General features: G+C 51.5%; 1 long non-coding RNA gene across 1 annotated transcript in view; it reads left to right on the forward strand.

The window, feature by feature from the left end:
- Positions 1-19,719, forward strand: part of LOC141084868 (uncharacterized) — an 84,136-nt gene that overhangs the window by 15,844 nt on the left and 48,573 nt on the right. The window contains exon 3 of the long non-coding RNA XR_012231150.1: positions 10,109-10,198. This is a non-coding gene — a long non-coding RNA (uncharacterized lncRNA). The remainder of the gene's footprint in view (positions 1-10,108; positions 10,199-19,719) is intronic.

Genomic DNA, 19,719 nt, shown 5'->3' on the forward strand with positions numbered 1-19,719 from the left:
CGGTAACCATCAATGAGTTTCTTACAATGCTCTGCTGGAATTTTAGACCATTCTTCTTTGGCAAACTGCTCCAGGTCCCTGATATTTGAAGGGTGCTTTCTCCAAACTGCCATTTTTAGATCTCTCTACAGGTGTTCTATGGCAGTGGTCCCCAACCTTTTTTGCACCAGGGACCGGCTTCAAGGAAGACCATTCTTCCATGGCCCAGCAGGGCGGGGATGGAGGTGTGACAGGGGCAGGGCTTTGGTCATAAGGGGGCGGGGCTATGGACGCGGTTGTAGTTTAGCAGTGCATACTTATCATTTAATTATAACATTTATAATGTGACTCAACTCACCATAGGTTTTGAATGAATGGGAGCACCTGGCTTGTTTCTCTGTTTCAGTGGGAGCACCGGGCTACTTCTAGTGTTGACCGTCACTGCTAATGATGATTGGAACCTACAAGGAAATGGAGCATTGAACACTTAAGAAAAATGGTACTGGAGTATTGTACATGCCGATTATTTTCTAATCATCAGAAAATGTATGTGTGGTTCCCCCCGTCCTGTCCAGCTCTGTGTGGCTCCCCCTGTTGTATGCATGGCTCCCCTGTCCCATCTTTGTATACATGGCTCTGCTCCCATCCTCCCATCCTTGCATACATGGCTCCGCTCCCACCCTCCCATCCTGTATGCATGGCTCCCCTGTCCCATCCTGTATGCATGGCTCCCCTGTCCCATCCTGTATACATGGCTCTGCTCCCACTCTCCCATCCTGTATGCATGGCTCCCCTGTCCCATCCTGTATGCATGGCTCCCCTGTCCCATCCTGTATACATGGCTCTGCTCCCACTCTCCCATCCTGTATACATGGCTCCCCTGTCCCATCCTGTATACATGGCTCCCCTCCCACTCTCCCTCCCTTGTATATATGGCTCCACTCCCACTCTACCTCCCCTGTATATATGGCTCTGCTCCCACTCTCCCTCCCCTGTATATATTTCTCTGCTCCCACTCTCCCTCCCTTGTATATATGGCTCAGCTCCCACTCTCCCTCCCCTGTATATTTGGCTCCGCTCCCACTCTCCCTCTCCTGTATATATGGCTTCGCTCCCACTCTCCCTCCCCTGTATATATGGCTCCGCTCCCACTCTCCCTCCCTTGTATGCATGGCTCCGCTCCCACTCTCCCTCCCTTGTATATATGGCTCCGCTCGGCTCCCTCATCCTCCCCCATCATACTTACCCTCACATCGCTGACCTTCCTTCCCGTCGCTGAACTTCCCTCCGTGCTTGTCGCAGCGCTTCAGCTCCTGTGCGGAGCAGTCACGTGCTACTGCTCATTAAGGTCTATGAATATGGACACCACGCCTATGGGACAGGAGTGGCGTCCATATTCATGACCTTAAATGAGCGGTACACTTGACCGCTCAGCACTGGATGAAGCCGCCGACAGGGACCGGTGAGTATCAGCTGCTGCCCCGTCACCGGCTCCCCTTGTGTCCACGGACTGGCAAGGGCACTGCAACGGCCCGGTGCTGGGCCGCGGACCAGTGGTTGGGGACCCCTGTTCTATGATGTTCAGGTCTGGATTCATTGCTGGCCACCTTAGAAGTCTCCAGTGCTTTCTCTCAAACCATTTTCTAGTGCTTTTTGAAGTATGTTTTGGGTCATTGTCCTGCTGGAAGATCCATGACCTCTGAGGGAGACCCAGCTTTCTCACACTGGGCCCTACATTATGCTGCAAAATTTGTTGGTAGTCTTCAGACTTCATAAAGCCATGCACACGGTCAAGCAGTCCAGTGCCAGAGGCAGCAAAGCAACCCCAAAACATCAGGGAACCTCCGCCATGTTTGACTGTAGGGACCGTGTTCTTTTCCTTGAATGCCTCTTTTTTTCTCCTGTAAACTCTATGTTGATGCCTTTGCCCAAAAATCTCTACTTTTGTGTCATCTGACCAGAGAAAGTTCTTCCAAAACGTTTTAAGCTTTTTCAGGTAAGTTTTGGCAAACTCTAGCCTGGCTTTTTTATGTCTCGGGGTAAGAAGTGGGGTCTTCCTACCATACAGTCCCTTTTCATTCAGACGCTGACGGATAGTACGGGTTGACACTGTTGTACCCTCGAACTGCAGGGCAGCTTGAACTTGTTTGGATGTTAGTCGAGGTTCTTTATCCAACATCCGCACAATCTTGCGTTGAAATCTCTTGTCAATTTTTCTTTTCCGTCCACATCTAGGGAGGTTAGCCACAGTGCCATGGGCTTTAAACTTCTTGATGACACTGCGCACGGTAGACACAGGAACATTCAGGTCTTTGGAGATGGACTTGTAGCCTTGAGATTGCTCATGCTTCCTCACAATTTGGCTTCTCAAGTCCTCAGACAGTTCTTTGGTCTTCTTTCTTTTCTCCATGCTCAATGTGGTACACACAAGGACACAGGACAGAGGTTGAGTCAACTTTAATCCATGTCAACTGGCTGCAAGTGTGATTTAGTTATCGCCAACACCTGTTAGGTGCCACAGGTAAGTTACAGGTGCTGTAAATTACACAAATTAGAGAAGCATCACATGATTTTTCAAACAGTGCCAATACTTTTGTCCACCCTCTTTTTTATGTTTGGTGTGGAATTATATCCAATTTGGCTTTAGGACAATTCTTTTTGTGTTTTTTCATTTAAGACAAATTAAATGAAGATAATAATACCAAAGAATTTGTGTTTTCAATCATTTTCAGGAAGAAACTGAGTATTATCTGACAGAATTGCAGGGGTGTCAATACTTTTGGCCACAACTGTAGATGTGCAAGAAAATATCGCTCCAAACCACATCTCTGAAGCATCAGCCTCCACATCTAGGGGAATTCAGATCTGGGGCAGAGATAAAATTCTGAGAATTGAAAAAGTTTCCAATGGGTCACATCCGCGCCTTTCATCTTTAGGTCACAAAAATTTTTAGTAAACTAATAATAACAATTGGTTCAGAGACGAACAGTTGAACATATCTGAAAACGAATCTGATGCTTAAATTTACTGATTGGCCCTAATTTCTATAATCCAGAGGAGGCTGTAATTATTTTTGACAATTGCTTCTTTATTATTTCCTCCTCATTATTACATTGTTAGTAGCTCATCTATTACATCTTCTATTTAGTCTTTTGAACCTTCAGTCTTCTATCATCTCAGGGAGACTAATCACAAAACGATGACTCTGCTCCGATGACATCATCTTAATTACAGTGACATCACCTGCTTTCATAAATGCTCTATGTAAGGTATACACTTTTAGGATTTCATAGCTTATTGATATGTTTCTATATGTTTTTTCATATATACAGTATGCCTCATTCTTTCATTAACAAAGCAAAACCTACAACCTTTGTTCTGGCTGCAGACTAGGAGATCAGGACAAGAGTTGGGCTCCACATATGCTGCAATAGATGAGAGTCACATCTTACCCAGTGGTTGCGTGAGAAGAGACAATTTGTGGCTTTTGCAGTCCCAATGATCTGGAGAGACTGAGGCAACCAATCACATCACCATTTGGCATTTCTGCATGGTGTCCCCCATTAGAAAAGGAGTTTTAAGAAAGAAGAAGTGATGGACTTTAAAGTATCCAAACCCTCCATCTGCAATATGCCCAGTACCCAGGGCCGCCATCAGGGCATTACTGCCCTGACTGGCATATGGGGCCCGATCAGCAGAGGGGGCCCGCCTCAGGCCCCGTATCTTCTGCTGATCGGGCCCCAGCGGTAGGATTCTCCGGTGCAGTAACTGAACCTGCGTCCGAGACAAAGGCTCAGTTACTCTATTGCCTTGCGGGCCCATGCAGACCTGTACAGCAATAGTTAAAGCCGCCAGCCAATCGGAGGTTGGCAATGACATCAGCGCGCACATCGCCGGCATATGACATCATTGTCATTCGCCGACAAGTGCGCGCTTGAAACGCTGGGAGAGATCATCGCTGCAGGAGCGCGGCCAGGTAAGAAAAAAGTTTGTTTTTTTTTTTTTTATTGAAAGCAGGAAGCCACACTATGTTTCACCAGCAGGATGGAGACACATGGACCATGTGTCTCCATCCTGCCCGGGGCAGAAAGGAGGCACAGGGGCAGAAAGGAGGCACAGGGGCAGAATGGAGACATGGGGGCAGAATGGAGACAAGGGGCAGAATTGTTATGAATGAGTCACCGAGGAGGAAAAAACAAAAAGCAAGCCAAGCCCAGAAAACCGGAGAGGTTGGTAACCAGCGGATTGCAGACCCCTGATCCCATCCACAACAAGCAGCAGCAGCCGTGGAGCGTGCCTACGGTGGTTCTAGAGGCCTCGTCACGGCCGGAGAACTAAATAAGCCTAAAGAAAGAAAGGGAAAATCTAAACTGCCCCAGAGCAGACCCCAAAGCAATAGACAGCCCCCAACATGTATTGTCGGTGAAACAAGATGAAAACACAGACACAGATAGAAAGACAGGCTGAGCAAACGATGGGGCCCTCACTAACTAGAAAGGACAGGAAAGAAAAGCTGCTGTCTGCAATCATGCAAAAAACCCTGCCCAAAAAAATGTCCAACACGTCTGATAGAAAAAGGCCCTGAAGTCGCTAGACTTCAAATCACTATATCAGCACTCAGGCATATTCTGAAGACAGAGCAAAAGAGATCAACTGATCAGAGACAAAATGGGGATTCAGCCCAGTCCCAGCCAGGGCTGGCTGAACACAAAAACTAAGTAAACCAGACAAAAACTCATATGAACAATAGCAGAGAAAACTTAGCTTTAGGAAGGCAGGAACCAAACTGGAAACAAGAAGCCACAGTAAGGAAAATCACCAGCAAGAAACTAGGGAGTCGGCTGCCTTAAATCCAATCAGAAACTCCTGATGTCCAATCGCAGTCCTCTTCCTCAGGTGGCCGGTCTCTGCCATTTAGATCAGCTTCATTACCTCCCTTCACCAACAGAGGGAGTCCAGATAGAGAACTCACTACTCCTCTGTCAGCACAGCCAGCTCCATAACCCTCACCAGAAGCCAGAGGCAAACCCGAAAATGAGCTCACAACACAGAATGTAGACATGGGGCAGAATGGAGACACGGGGGCAGAATGGAGACATGGGGCAGAATGGAGACAAGGGGCAGAATGGAGACATGGGGCAGAATGGAGACATGGGGCAGAATGGAGACACGGGGCACAACGGAGACATGGGGGCAGAATGGAGACACGGGGCAGAATGGAGACATGGGGGCAGAATGAAGACACGGGCAGGATTGGGACACAAGGGCAGAATGGAGACACGGGGCAGGATTGGAGACACTGGGGCAGGATGGAGACACAGGGCAGGTTGAAGACACGGGGCAGAATACAAACTCGGGGCAGAATGGAGACTCAGGGGCAGAAAGAAGACACGGGGGCAGGATGAGAGACACTGGGGCAGAATGGAGACATGGGGGAAGAATAGAGACAGGGGCAGGATGGGAGACACGGGGCAGAATGGAGACAAGGGCAGGATTGGAGACAAGGGGCAGGATTGGAGAATGTCATGATCCCAGTGCAGGTTTTTGACCTGCACGTCAGAGGTTAATGTCTTGAGCTCAGTGCAGGCTTTGACCTGCACACCTGGGGTTAATTATTGTGGCCTCTATTTGGTTCAGGCAGAGCTTTTTATAGCCCTGAGAAACTCCAATCCCTGTCAGCTATACTTTTGCCTTTGGCCGAGTGTGTTGACCCCTGTGTGCCTGTTCGTTGTCTTATAGCTTGCTTATATGGTTCTGATCCGGTTCTGTCCCCCGTTGTGAGTTTGCCTGTTGATTCTGTACTGTATATCAGCTTCTCTGGTTTCTGACTTCTTGGCTACGTCTTGACTCTCCGTTCTGTCTAGCCCTTTGGTAATTGTCGTGCTATCTCGTGCTTTGACCCCGGCCTGATCTGGTTTATGTCCCTGTTTATGCCAATTAGTAACTTTATTCCGTAGTTACCATTCTAGGAGTTTTCCTGCAGCTCCTAGCTCTCTGGAGTTTAGGCCACGCCCCCAGCAGTCACATGCTTCAGGTCCTGCGGGTCTGAAGCACGCATTTTCTCTGCTGCTGCCCGCTCTACAGGTATCTCTGAGCACAGTTTGTCTTACTCAGGACATGTGCACTGGCTCAGTGAGCAAGTGCAGTGCAGTGTTCCTGACAGAGACAAGGGCAGGATTGGAGACACGGGGGGGCAGAATGTAGACATGGGGCAGAATGGAGACATGGGGCAGAATGGAGACAAGGGCAGGACTGGAGACTCGGGCGCAGGATAGGAGACTCAGGGGCAGGAAGACATGGAGGCAGGATGGGAGACACTGGGCCAGAATGCAGACAGGGGACAGAATGGAGACACAGGGGCAGAATGGAGACACAAGGACAGAATGGAGACATGGAGGCTTGATGGGAGACATGGGGGGGCAGAATGTAGACGAGAGGCAGGATGGGAGACATGGGCAGGATTGGAGACACAGGGGCAGGATGGAAACATAGTACAGGATGGAGACACAGGGGGCAGGATGGAGACATGGTGCAGGATGGTGTCAGATGGGGCAGGAATATGGGGCAGGATGGAGACAGATAGTGCATGATCATGGGGCAGGATGGAGACAGATGGGGCAGGATGGAGACAGATGGCGCAGGATCATGGGGCAGGATAGAGACAGATGGTGCAGGATCATGGGGCAAGATGGAAACAGATGGTGTAGGATCATGGGGCAGGATGGAGACAGATGGTGCAGGATCATGGGGCAGCATGGAGACAGATGGTGGAGGATCATGGGGCTGGATGGAGACAGATGGAGCAGGATCATGGGGCAGGATGGAGAAAGATGGTGCAGGATCATGAGGCAGGATGGATATGATGGAGACAGATGGGGCAGTATCATGGGACAGATGGGGCAGGATCAGATGGGGCAGGAATATGGGGCAGGATGGAGACAGATAGTGCATGATCATGGGGCAGGATGGAGACAGATGGGGCAGGATGGAGACAGATGGCGCAGGATCATGGGGCAGGATAGAGACAGATGGTGCAGGATCAAGGGGCAAGATGGAAAAAGATGGTGTAGGATCATGGGGCAGGATGGAGACAGATGGGGCAGGATCATGGGGCAGGATGGAGAAAGATGGTGCAGGATCATGAGGCAGGATGGATACAATGGAGACAGATGGGGCAGGATCATGGGACAGATGGGGCAGGATCATAGGGCAGGATGGAGAAAGATGGTGCAGGATCATGAGGCAGGATGGATACAATGGAGACAGATGGGGCAGGATCATGGGACAGATGGGGCAGGATCATGGGGCAGATGAGGCAAGATCATGGGACAGATGGGGCAGGATCATAGGACAGGATGGAGACAGATGGTGCAGGATCATGGGGCAGGATGGATATGATGGAGACAGATGGGGCAGTATCGTGGGACCAGGGGCGTATCTAGGGGGGGCAGCCAGGGCAGTTGCCCCGGGCGCAGCCAGCAGGGGGGCGCAGTCGGGCCGCCTAATGCAGCGGTCCGCAGTGTCCTCCCTGGTGGCTGCGTTCTGCCACGCCCCTGCCTGAGAGTTGGCGGTTCTCTGTGTCAGCTGTCAAGCTGACAGCCGGCGCAGAGAAGGAGGCCACGCCGGCTCCCAGGGAACAATTGTACTGGCATCTATACAGACGCCAGTGAAATTGCAGCTCTGACCGCCGGGCCAGAGCGACGTCAGCAGCGTGATCAGGTCATGTGATCACGCTGCTAACGTCACTCCCCGGCGCCCAAAGCAAACGCTGGTGGTAAGTGTGCTTCTCTGTGGAGCTGAAGAAACCACCGAAGATGGGAGATGAGGGGGAGTCAATGAGTGGAGATGGGGGGGATTTGTAGAGGGGATGGGGGTTAATGAGTGAGGATTGGGTTAATGTGTGGGGGGATTTGGAGTGGAGATGGGGGTTATTTAATGTGTGGGGGGATTTGGAGTGGTGATGGGGGTTATTTAATGTGTGGGGGGATTTGGAGTGGTGATGGGGTTAATGAGTGTGGGGGTTAATGAATGAGGATGGGGTTAATGAGTGTGGGGGTTAATGAATGGGGATGGGGTTAATGTGTGTGGGGGTTAATGAATGGGGATGGGGGTTAATGTGTGTGGGGGTTAATGAATGGGGATGGGGGTTAATGTGTGTGGGGGTTAATGAATGGGGATGGGGGTTAATGTGTGTGGGGGTTAATGAGTGGGGATGGGGTTAATGTGTGGGGGTATTTGGAGTGGAGATGGGGGTTATTTAATGTGTGGGGGGATTTGGAGTGGTGATGGGGGTTAATGAGTGGGGATTGGGTTAATGTGTGCGGGGGTTAATGAGTGGGGATAGGGGTTAATGTGTGTGGGGGGTTAATGAGTGGGGTTGGGGTTAATGTGTGGGGGTATTTGGAGTGGGGGTGGGGGGATTTGGAGTGGGGATTGGGTTAATGTGTGGGGGGTTAATGAATGGGGTTGGGGTTAATGTGTGGGGATGGGGGTTAATGTGTGTGGGGGTTAATGAGTGGGGATTGGGTTAATGTGTGGGGGTATTTGGAGTGGGGATGGGGGGTTATTTAATGTGTGTGAGGGATTTAGAGTGTGGATGGGGGTTATTTAATGTGTGTGGGGGGATTTGGTGTGGGGATGGGGGGTACTTAATGTGTGTGGGGGATTGGGGATGGGGGGATTTAATGTGTGGGGAGATTTGAGGACACAAAATAAAGAGTATGTATGAGGAAACAGTATGGGGGATGGGTGCAGACATTATGGGGAGCGAACGGGTGAATGTATGTGGACACAGTATGGGGAGTGAGGGTGATGGGATGTGTGCAGGCACAGTATGGGAAGTCGGGGGTATGTGTGAGCAGACAGTATAGAGAGTGAGGGGGTAAATATATGAGGAGACAGTATGATGAACAGAGGGGATGTTAGAGGAGACAGTATGAGGAGGGAGGGGAATAGTGTGAGGAGACAGTATACACTGAATTGCAGATATTTGTGTTTGGGAGCATTATAATGACACTTCTATCTTTAAGAGCATTGTGTGGAGATTTACTGCAGAAGACTGGAGAAGATGGAAGTCTGCAGAGAAGGCTGTGGATGAGAAAACTCATCATAGGGTCTGGACAAGAAGAAGAAAAGGAGACCGACTCTATAAGGTACCTGGATGTAAATATTATTTGTGACACTGACTAATTCTCATGTTTTTATTTGTTAGGAGCATTACAGGGGTTCTCCAGGCTTGTGCTGAGTCTGCTGTCATTCTATGTGACTGCAGACTTCTGAATTCTCACAGTGCTCACTGAACGCTGTTAGGATTCTCTCGTGCCGGGGATTTACATACATACAGTCACATGCTGACTAGACGTGTGTGGCCTCACTCAATGAAAATGAACAGAGCGAGGCCGGGCACGTCTAGTCGGAGTATGGCCAGAAGTATATAAATCACATACATGTGCTGACATGACCGTCTATCGGCAAGGGAGAATCCAAAAGTGTGCAGTGAATTCGTTGTCAGGATTCAGCTCTGCAGGTTCCAGTAGGCATCACACGGACACTTCACTCATATGCGATTTTCATACTTGACAACGAGCTTCTCTTACTGCTTCTCTCAGTTTTTTACTGAACATTGAGAGCATTAGGAAGAGCAGCTCGTCAGTACATGGCTAAGTGTGCAAGTCGCATATGTACTTGGGCGGGGGGGGGGGGCGCCGAACCGAATTCTTGCCCCGGGTGCCAGAGAGCCTAGATACGCCTCTGCATGGGACAGATGGGGCAGGATCAAGGGGCAGATGGGGCAGGATCATAGGACAGATGGGGCAGGATCATGGGGCAGGATGGGGAGATCATGTGGAGCAGGATGGGACATCACAGGGGGGAAGGATAGGAGAACATATGGCTAGAGCCAGGAATGGGGTATATTATTACCATAGGGTCTAATTAAGGGATATTATTACTGCAGTGATGTATTTCTTTTATTTTTGGAGGATACTGTTTTAAATGGCGGTGCGGTCCTGTTACTGTGCGAGCAATACTGTCGCCTTTTTTTCTTCATCTGGTTTAGTTTAGAAGTTGGTAAAAAATAAGTAATGTGTTCTGCAAGCAGTGCTTTAGATAACTGTGCTATTTCCTGCAGAGACGAGCCCTGGCTGGAAGAAGTGACTGCGGTCTGCGCTGGATGAAGTTTAAAAGCGAAAATAAAGGACTTCACCTAGAGACGTCACTGGTGAGTCAGTGTGTTATCTGTACGCTGACACTATGTTAGGCGTTGGATTCCTGCCTCTGCACAGAAGGATTCTTGAGGGTTGCCTTCTGCGGTCTCCCATTCAGTCCCAGACACAGAGGAGCCTGCTCAGCAAAGACATTGTTCCCAGCATCTTGCTCAGGCTAGTGCTGTCAGGTTGGTTGCTGCTACCACCTCTGGGTCAGCTTTGGCAATCTGCACTAGCCAGCAGCGAGCAGCTCCAGAGGCTAAGTCCTTTTTGCAGCCTTCTGAGCATGCCCGTGGGACGACCTCTCATTGGAGGTCGGGGGTCACACGCTCAGGTCCTCAAGCAGCTCTGATTGAACCATCAGGAAGGTCCCGGAAGGCTGCGCCTATAAAAGGATAGCATGGCCGCACGGCCGTGCACTAGTATAGTCTTTAATTTGTAGTGGTGTGTGTGATGATGGATGCTTGTGAACCGCTGACTGACTCATTATGAAACCCCTTCCCTCTGATACGCATGTTAGTAGGGCTTAGAGTTTCGAGTCAGCACCGAGTAGTGGCACTGCCTAGCGCCGCAGTGCTCCCAGCTCCTATCACATGTTAGCGCCAGTATGCGCCACGCTACATTAGGCACTACGGTGCTGCACGTTCAGCAACAGCAGTCAGAGCGGTGCTGTGCGCCATTAATGCGCTTTCCAGACCAAAGCTTAGGCTGGTTAGTGGCGTCTGCCAGAGCTGCACTGTACGTACTTCGTGCGATATTCATCTATCAGCTGCACCCTGTGACTGTTAACAGGGCACAGCGTTCAGTAAGGGTCTCTCCCTGGCGTCGCAGTTGCGGCGCCAAACACTAGTGGGTCTAGAGGGTCTGTAACCCCGTGTCCTTGTGGCAGGGTCCTGTGACCAAAACACTAGCGTTCACTCTGCGATATCGCGGCCCTGTGAAGCAACAGGGTCCGCCTCCTATTCACCGGGTGAAGTTAACCAGTGTGTGTTTGCTATACTGCCAGTTTCTGTCCGCCATTACCGAGCAGCAGTCTACCATCTCTGCACGGTGGACCCCGGGCTACCAACACACCTCATTACCATCTTTTATTATTTGGTGCGTTCCGCCAGCCCTAACACACTATACACTGTATACTATATACAGCGGTCCTGTGTACAATGTCACCAGTGATCACTGTATTACCTTTACATTATACACTATGTACAGAGCTCCTGTGTATAATGTCACCGGTGATCACTGTATTACCTGTACACAGACACTGCATAATAAGTACAGATCTCCTGTGTAAAATGGCACTTATGATGATGTTAGTATTGTATTTTTTAATACTGATCAGTATTGTAGTATTCAGTGACTTTGTTGTGGTAATATGTTGTCCGGCCATGGTGTGGTGGTATTTGTTCCTTGTGTGTGCTATTATTTGGTCACTATGTGGTGGTAATATGTGGTCTGGTCGTGGTGTTGCCGTATTTGTTCCTTCTATATGGTATTTTTGGTCACCATGTGGTGGTATTATGTGGTCTGGCCATGGTGTGGTGGCATTATTGGTCACTGTGGTGGTAATATGTGGTCTGGTCATGGTGTTGTGGTATTTGTTCCTTCTATGTGGTATTTTTGGTCACCATGTGGTGGTAATATGTGGTCTGGCCATGGTGTGGTGGTATTATTGGTCACCATGTGGTGGTAATGTGTGGTCTGGACATGGTGTGGTGGTATTTGTTCCTTGTATGTGGTATTATTGGTCATCATATGATGGTAGTAGGTGGTCTGGACATGGTGTGGTGGTATTTGCTCCTTGTATGTGCTGTTATTGCTCATTTTAAAAATTGAAAAATAAATAAAAATATACCTAAATTGTATTGGATATTTTACAAATGTTTAATAGGTTAGAGTAGAGTAGGGCCCGGCCAAAAGAGTCTACCTTGTCGTGGTGGCAGCTTAAAAAATCTTTTGACTGAGGACAGTTCGAGGGGTGGAGGTGGGGCTGGGGTGGAGCCTGGGCAGAGTCTCAAGGGGGCCCCGAAAATTTTGCCAGTATGGGGCCCTGAAATTCCTAGTGGCAGTCATGCCAGTATCACATACACAAGAACTGTCGGCTCCAAAAGCAATGTTTCTGGTCCAAAAGCAGCAGAAACATTGTCAGCAGAGTCCAATGAGATAGAAAAAGGTGCTTGGTGTCATGAAGCATCTTCCACTAACGACCCAGGCTTTCTGTCAGTAACCATGATAAAGATCTTGTGCAATACTTCTTCATGAAGCGCGATCTTGTGTCATGCAACAACATCAGCAGTGTAATGGAAGCTCCTAAGATAAGTCATAATCCAGAGGATTGGAGGCTCTTCATCAATTTGTCCAAAACAATCCTAAAAGCCATCTTCCTGCATAATGGTAATGCGCCACATTCAATTCACGTTGGTTATTATGCCGTCCACATGAAAGAAACCTACAACAACATGAAACAGCTGCATTGCTGAGGTGTCTGAATTGCGACCAACTTTTGTGGCTCCTCTTAGATGGCTTAAAGTTGGTTGCCCTCTTACTTGGTCACCAGGGTAGATGCTTAACGTGGCTCCGGTCGGTAGCCATGTGCGAAATACTCATCTCTTGTGTCCCGGCATGTTACATGAAGGTGGGGGTCTTAGCTGGATGTGTGGACTTGTGCTGTGAGGGTGTTACGCACGTGCAGACTGCATGTTACCGACGATGCTGGTTTGCCAGCACCGGATGTTTCACAGTTCAATGAGGGAGACCACCATTCAAAAATAAACATTTTACTAAATGAGAACTTGGTAGGGATGATATACAAGAGATTGAACATGATGCAAACATGTGTTCTCCAGTGTCAGTGGAGAATATCCTTTTCAGCAAAGGATTTCATCCACTATAAGTTCATGCTCAACACTTATAACTCTGCCCTTCATTTGGACAAACAATCCTACTTCACCGTCCTCATCAATTCACTAGCCAACAATCCAAAACAACTTTTTTGAAACCTTACACTCCCTCCTGAGCCTTAAAGGATAGACCCTGGTCACCAACCTCAGCGTTAAGATTTTGGCCACTTATTTCCTAGTAAAAAATCAACCGCATTCATCAAGAGATTTCTGCCCAATCTCCTCAGAGCCTGGATCCCCTTTCCTGCCACACTTCAAGCTCAAATGCCATCTTTGAGACTGTTACAGAAGAAGAAGTTACCCGAATCCTGGAGTGGACTCGGGCGTCGGCTGCCGTGGACGGGAGCGGTCAGGCAGCACCCGTGGGGTGGAGTCAGACGGCAGCTGCAGCGGACGGGAGCGGATCGGCCGCACCCACGGGGTGGAGACGGGCGTCGGCTGCCACGGGCGAGAGCGGTCGGGCCACGTCCGTGGGGTGGAGTCGGGTGGTGTCTCTCCGTTGGACGGCTCGGTGCCGTCTCCCTTCTGTTAGCAGTGAGTCTCCCTTCAGTCTCTCCCGTCGCTGCTCTGTTCTCCTTGCTCTGATTCTGGCTCTCGCTCTGGCTCTCTGGCACCCTCTAGCTTCCTCGCTTCTCCTCTCCTGCTGCGTCGACTGACTCCTGCTGGCGTCCTCAGCCCCTTTTATAGTAGCTCCTCCCCCAACCTTTCTAGAAGTCTCTGCGGTCCGTCCCCCAATTGTGTCCCCCGGAAACAGTCTCCCTAGGAACCTTGGTGATGGCCCCCTTGGTTCCGGCCTGGATACACAGCGGGGACTCCTCCTCCTACACTCCCCATTCTGTATGCTCGCCAGTCCTCGGGTGGAGGCTTGGGGAGGCCTGGGTCGGTGTCTCGAGACGAAAGTTTCCTTTGCCATATGAACTGATCCTGTTCGTAGCGTTCGGGGGGTTTGCCAGCTGTTGACCGCTCGGAGCGTCTTGGTTCGACTGTGGTGGAGTCATCTGGGGTGGTGAAAGGTGGCAGGTTGGTCGGGCCTGGTGGGTCGACTGGGTCCGCTGGGATATTATTCCTTGAAGTGTCCGTTTGTACTGCTGGGAGGTCTTCTTCGTCGTCCTCATCCCATACTGCTGGCAGAGGTTCTAAGACCTGAGGCGTGGTCTCGGGTCGTGTGGGGTCGGTGGAAGTACAGGGCACAGTACGGGTAAGGAGATAACCGTCTTTCTCAGGTTGTATTTCGTACACTGGCCCGTCGGGGCTTACTTGGTGCAACACTCGATATGGACTCTCTTCCCAGCGGGGTTCCAGCTTGTTCTGAGGGCGATGATCTTGTATGAGTACCCAATCCCCGGCCCGGAAGTCAATGGGTTGAGGCAGAGTCCCCCCTGGATGTTCCAGGTCCTGGAGTTTTGTGTGGACGATTCTGTGCAGGGTTTGTAGCCGATGCCGGTGGTTCTGGACCCACGACGAGACCCCTGTCCACGGTTGTTGCTCTTTCAGATTTAATTCCACCTCCATGATCCCCTTGCCTTCACGGCCAAATGGCAGCGAGTAACGGGTGTAACCGGTGACTCGGTGTACCCAGTTGTTATAAACCCACACCAGTTCAGGGATATATTCAGGCCATCAGGCCTTCCGGTCGCTCTCCAGGGTGCATAACATTTGGATTAGCGTCTGATTAAATCGATCGCAGGCCCCATTCCCTTGTGGGTGGTATGGAGTAGTCCGGAATTTATCGATACCATACAGACGGTGTAGTTCTTTCTTGACTTTTCCCAGGAAGCACGCACCCTGATCTGAATGTATCCGTTGGGGGCAGCCGTACACTTGGATAAAGTTTTTACAAATCGCGTAGGCGGTCGACTACGCAGTTTGATCTCGAGTAGGGGTTACCACAGCGAATTTGGTGAAATGGTCCACCATGACGAGACAATGTTCATATCCCTGGTGCACGGGGCCAATGGTCAAATAGTCAATCATCAAGAGTTCAAGGGGTGCTGATGTTACTATGGTCTGCACTGGTGCCTGTTCTGCGGGTGGTTTAGTTAGCTCGCATAGGCGGCACGCATGGCAAGCTTCTTCCACTGTCAGTCTGCAAGCGAGGATGGTAAGCTATTTGTTGTAACCACTGAAAAGTCTTTTGAGCCCCAAAATGAGCCCCTTTTTCATGGGCCACTAGAGCTAGTTCATTAAGTTGGGCTCCTGGTAAGACTACTTGCCAAGCTATTGCTGATGTTGTCCACGATACCGCCTTGTGGTACAATAGTCCTCCTTTGATTACCAATTTCTCCCATTGGCGTAGCATTAACAAAGTGTCCTGAGTCAAAGTTTGTCTCTGAGTGTCGTTTGGTATTTTGCCGGTGGCCACCCATTGGCGCAGGGCCCCAATCTCTCCATCTTCTTGTTGCTGCTGGATCCACTTGTCCCGGGATTGTTCTAGCATGTCTCTAGTGAGTTCTATGTGGGATTGTTCTCGGGTCGTGGCAGTGAGTCCGGCAGGGGTCAGAGCGAACGGCGTCTCTTCTCCTTCCAGTTGTACGTCGAATCCTGGAGAGGGCGTCAGCATGTACATTCTCTGCTCCCCTTTTATAGATGATCTTGTACTTGAACTTGGCCATCCGGGCCACCCATCGTTGCTGCAGGGCCCCTAATTTGGCATTTTCAAGGTGGGCCAGCAGATTGTTGTCGGTTCATACCACCACCTCGGAGCTGCCAGGTACTCTGCGAACCGCTCCATCATGGCCCACACTACTGCAAGGAGCTCGAGCTTAAAGGAGCTGTAATTGTCGGGATTACGTTCTGAGTCATGGAGTGATAGCCTGCCGTAAGCGATCACTCTTTCCCGGCCATCTTGGACTTGCGACAATACAGCTCCTAGACCGTGTAGGCTCCCGTCAGTGTGCAGTATGAATGGCTGCGAGAAACCCGCATAAGCTACCACCGGGGTTTCCGAGAGTGCGGCTTTGAGATCTTGGAAGGCCGCTTCCTGCGGTTCTCGCCACTGAGTTTTCCATCCATTCGCTCCGGCAGGGGCCCTCTTCAGCAGGTCTTGCAGGGTTCGGGCTCAAAGTGCAAAGTTCTTTACGAAGCGACGGTGATATCCGGCCAACCCCAGGAAGGCTCGAACATCTTTTACCATCTCAGGAATAGGCCACCCTTGGATTGCAGCGACCTTTTCCATGAACAGTCTAACTCCTTCGGCAGAGACGGTGTGTCCCAGGTATTCGATCTGTGTATGAAACAGGTGGCATTTCTGGGGCTTTACCTTCAACCCGTACTTCTGCAGCCGCCCGAGCACCTGCCCCAACCGCCGCAGGTGGTCCTCAAATGTGGTGGCATAGATGATAATGTCGTCCATGTATATCAATGTGGCTTCGAAGTTGAGATCTCCCAGACACCGCTCCATCAGCCGTTGGAAGGTTCCGGGGGCGTTGGCCAGCCCGAACAGCATACAATTAAATTCGATCAGTCCCATGGGGAGAATGAACGCGGTCTTGACACGGTCTTCCTCTGACATTGGCACCTGCCAGTACCCGCTGGCCAGATCTAAAGTCGAGAAGTATGTCGCCTTCCCCAGGGCGGATAGGGACTCCTCTATCCGAGGCAGCAGGTACAAGTCTTTGATGGTACAAGCGTTCAATTTTCGATAGTCCACTCAGAACCGCAAAGTGCCATCTTTCTTGCGGACCAACACGATGGGGGCTGCCCAGGGACTCTGGCTTTCCCGGATAACTCCTTTCCGCAGCATTTGGCCCAGTGATGTTTTTACCTCCTGATATAGTTGCGGGGGAATCTGTCATCGTTCCCTGATGGGAGCCGTTCCTGCAGTGGGGATGCCGTGCATGATGACTGTGGTACATCCAAAATCATCCTCATGGTTGGCGAATACCTCCTGGTACTGGCCCCAAAGCGTTTCTACCTGGAGGATTTGGGCCGGGATAAGGCCAGAGAGTTCTGCTCGCATTCTCTCCAGGATGGCTCGGCCCCTTTCTTCGGTCGATGTCCCGGTGGTCTGAAGAGACCGGATAGACACCGCCCAAGGGTCCCCTGCCTGCACTTTCAGTTGGAACGCAGGGGTTGAAAGCACCTCTTCCAAAGGTCTCACCAGCTTAGCCATTTCGGCTCGTGGCTTCAGGACGATGTCTTGGTCTTCTAGGTTGACACAGCTCACCAGGACGGTCCCTTTCCGCACTGTGGCCAGGATGCGGGCCACCAGAACTCCAGAGGGTAGGCGCTCCGAGAGGCACGGCTCCACCTGCATCTCCACTCCCTCCAGGGGCACCGGGGCCCCGATAGGTAAGGCCACAACTGTCTGCCCGGGCGGCAGCACGAGTGGGGGAGCCACCGGCACAATAACCTTCCCCAGTACATCGCCCTCTTGGCAGTCCTGGAGGACCCGCGCTCCCCCCACCAACTGATGGAAGACCCGCCCTTGGGGCGTGCGGGTGCCCCAATGGCTGCGAGTCTCTTGCGTGGGCTCATTAAGTAGTAGGTTGCCGAACTTTCGCAGTATGTTCATACCCAGGGTAACCGGATGTTTATCGTTTGCGTCTCCCTGGGTCAGGATCACTCCCCGGCGCTGAGTGATTTGCCGCATAGCAAAATCTGCATCCAAGGCTACTCCGACGACAGGAACTGGTAGCTGGTTGGCGGCTACCAACTTTATCACTGACCCCCACTAAGGTCTCACTGCTTCGGGAAAATGCTGCCGAAAATAAGTCTCTGGCATGGTCGTTACTTGCGACCCTGTATCTACTAGGCATCATACGGCACGGCCTTCAACCTCTGCACATACCACTGGACACTGTGCAATCAGATCTTCGTGACTTCCACCCCCCCGTGTGGTGGGCTCTGGCTCCGAGCGGTGTTCCCCCAGCTCAGGGTCCTTTGATCGTAATGGCCGGCGGGGCAGGTTCCTCCTGCAACGTGGGCACTCTCGGACATAGTGTCCCAATCCTCCACAATCGTAACAGGCGAGTAGTCGTGGAAACCGACTCTGGTGAGGGCCGCGATGGTTCGTGCCTTCTCTGCCCAGCCCCAGCCGACTTCTTGTTGCCTCTTTCTTCGCTTCGGCCAATTCACTTTTAATATTTTGTAGCTCTTGCCTCATCTCTTGTACCCAGTGGGGTTCTTCCAGGGCGTTTACGGATGCTTCGATACTCCGAGCCATCCCCACAGGGATCGTCACCCCTTGCTCCTGTTCCCGAACACGTGCCTCCTTTCCTATCTCCGAAAAGGTCAGACGCGGGTCCACTCGCACCGGCTCTTGCAGAGCCTGTTTCGTCAGGGTGTCTGGTAGCCCGGTCACTAAAAGGTCACGTAATGTTACGTCCATGGTCCCCACGCCGATCCCGTCCTTCCTTTCAATGGCTACAAAACAATTCCTGCAAAATATTCATATATTGCGTCACTGTTTCCCCCTCTTTCTGCATGCAATTAAACATCCGGGTTCTCAGTTCTCCCACATCAGTTGGGTCCCCATGGGTCTCCTCTAAGATCTGTTAACTACAGAATGTTAACTACAACGTGTCACTTATCCTCCCCGACGTCCGGCAGAGCGATGGTCGATGATGCTTCGGCGTATCAGCCGCTGGGCCCAGCCGATGAGGATTTGGCAGAGACTTCGGGCGTTCTTACGCCCCGGCAAAGTGGGGGCACAGCAGGCCTCTGAAGAGTTCCTCTGCGTCGCACCTCCCGGCGGAGGTGGGGCGGCGTTGCCCGGGGTCCGGACGGCGAAGGCCGCAGCTGCGGGCCAGAGCAGAGCTGTGGGGGCCGCAGGTGGCAGCAGACAGGCCGCAACTGCGGGCTGGAGTGAAGCGGCGGCAGCTGCAGGCAACAGCAGACGGGCTGCACCCCCGGGCTTGAGTCGGGAGGCGTCTGCCACGGGCGGAAGCGGACGGGCCGCACCGGAGGGGTGGAGTCGGGTGTCGGCTCCCGCGGATGGGAGCGGTCAGGCCACACCCGCGGGGTTGAGTCGGGCAGCAGCTGCAGCGGGCGGGAGCGGATGGGCCGCACCCACGGGGTGGAGCTGGGCGTCGGCTGCCACGGGCGTGAGCGGTCGGGCCGCACCCGCGGGGTGGAGTCGGGCGGTGTCTCTCCATTGGACAGCTCGGTGCCATCTCCCTTCTGTTAGCAGTGAGTCTCCCTTCAGTCACTCCTGTCGCTGCTTTGCTCTCCTTTCTCTGGTTCTGGCTCTCGCGCTGGCTCTCTGGCGCCCTCTAGCTTCCTCGCTTCTCCTCTCCTGCTGCATCGACTGACTCCTGCTGGCGTCCTAAGCCCCTTTTATAGTAGCTCCTCTCCCAACCTTTCTAGAAGTCTCTGCGGTCCATCCCCCAATTGTGTCCCCCGGAAACAGTCTCCCTAGGAACCTTGGTGACGGCCCCCTTGGTTCCGGCCCGGATAAACAGCGGGGACTCCTCCTCCTACACATACATGTACATATACAGATACTGGCTGATAACCGGAGTATACATGTACATATACTGATCCTGGCTGATAACCGGATCATACATGTACATATACAGATACTGGAAGATGACCAGATCATACATGTACATATACAGATACTGGCTGATGATCGGAGCATAAATGTACTGTACATATACAGATACTGGCTGATAATGGATCATACATGTACATATACA

This window comes from Dendrobates tinctorius, unplaced genomic scaffold (assembly GCF_039654945.1).
Source record: "Dendrobates tinctorius isolate UK_male_01 unplaced genomic scaffold, ASM3965494v1 ptg000028l, whole genome shotgun sequence".
Lineage (NCBI taxonomy): Eukaryota > Metazoa > Chordata > Amphibia > Anura > Dendrobatidae > Dendrobates > Dendrobates tinctorius.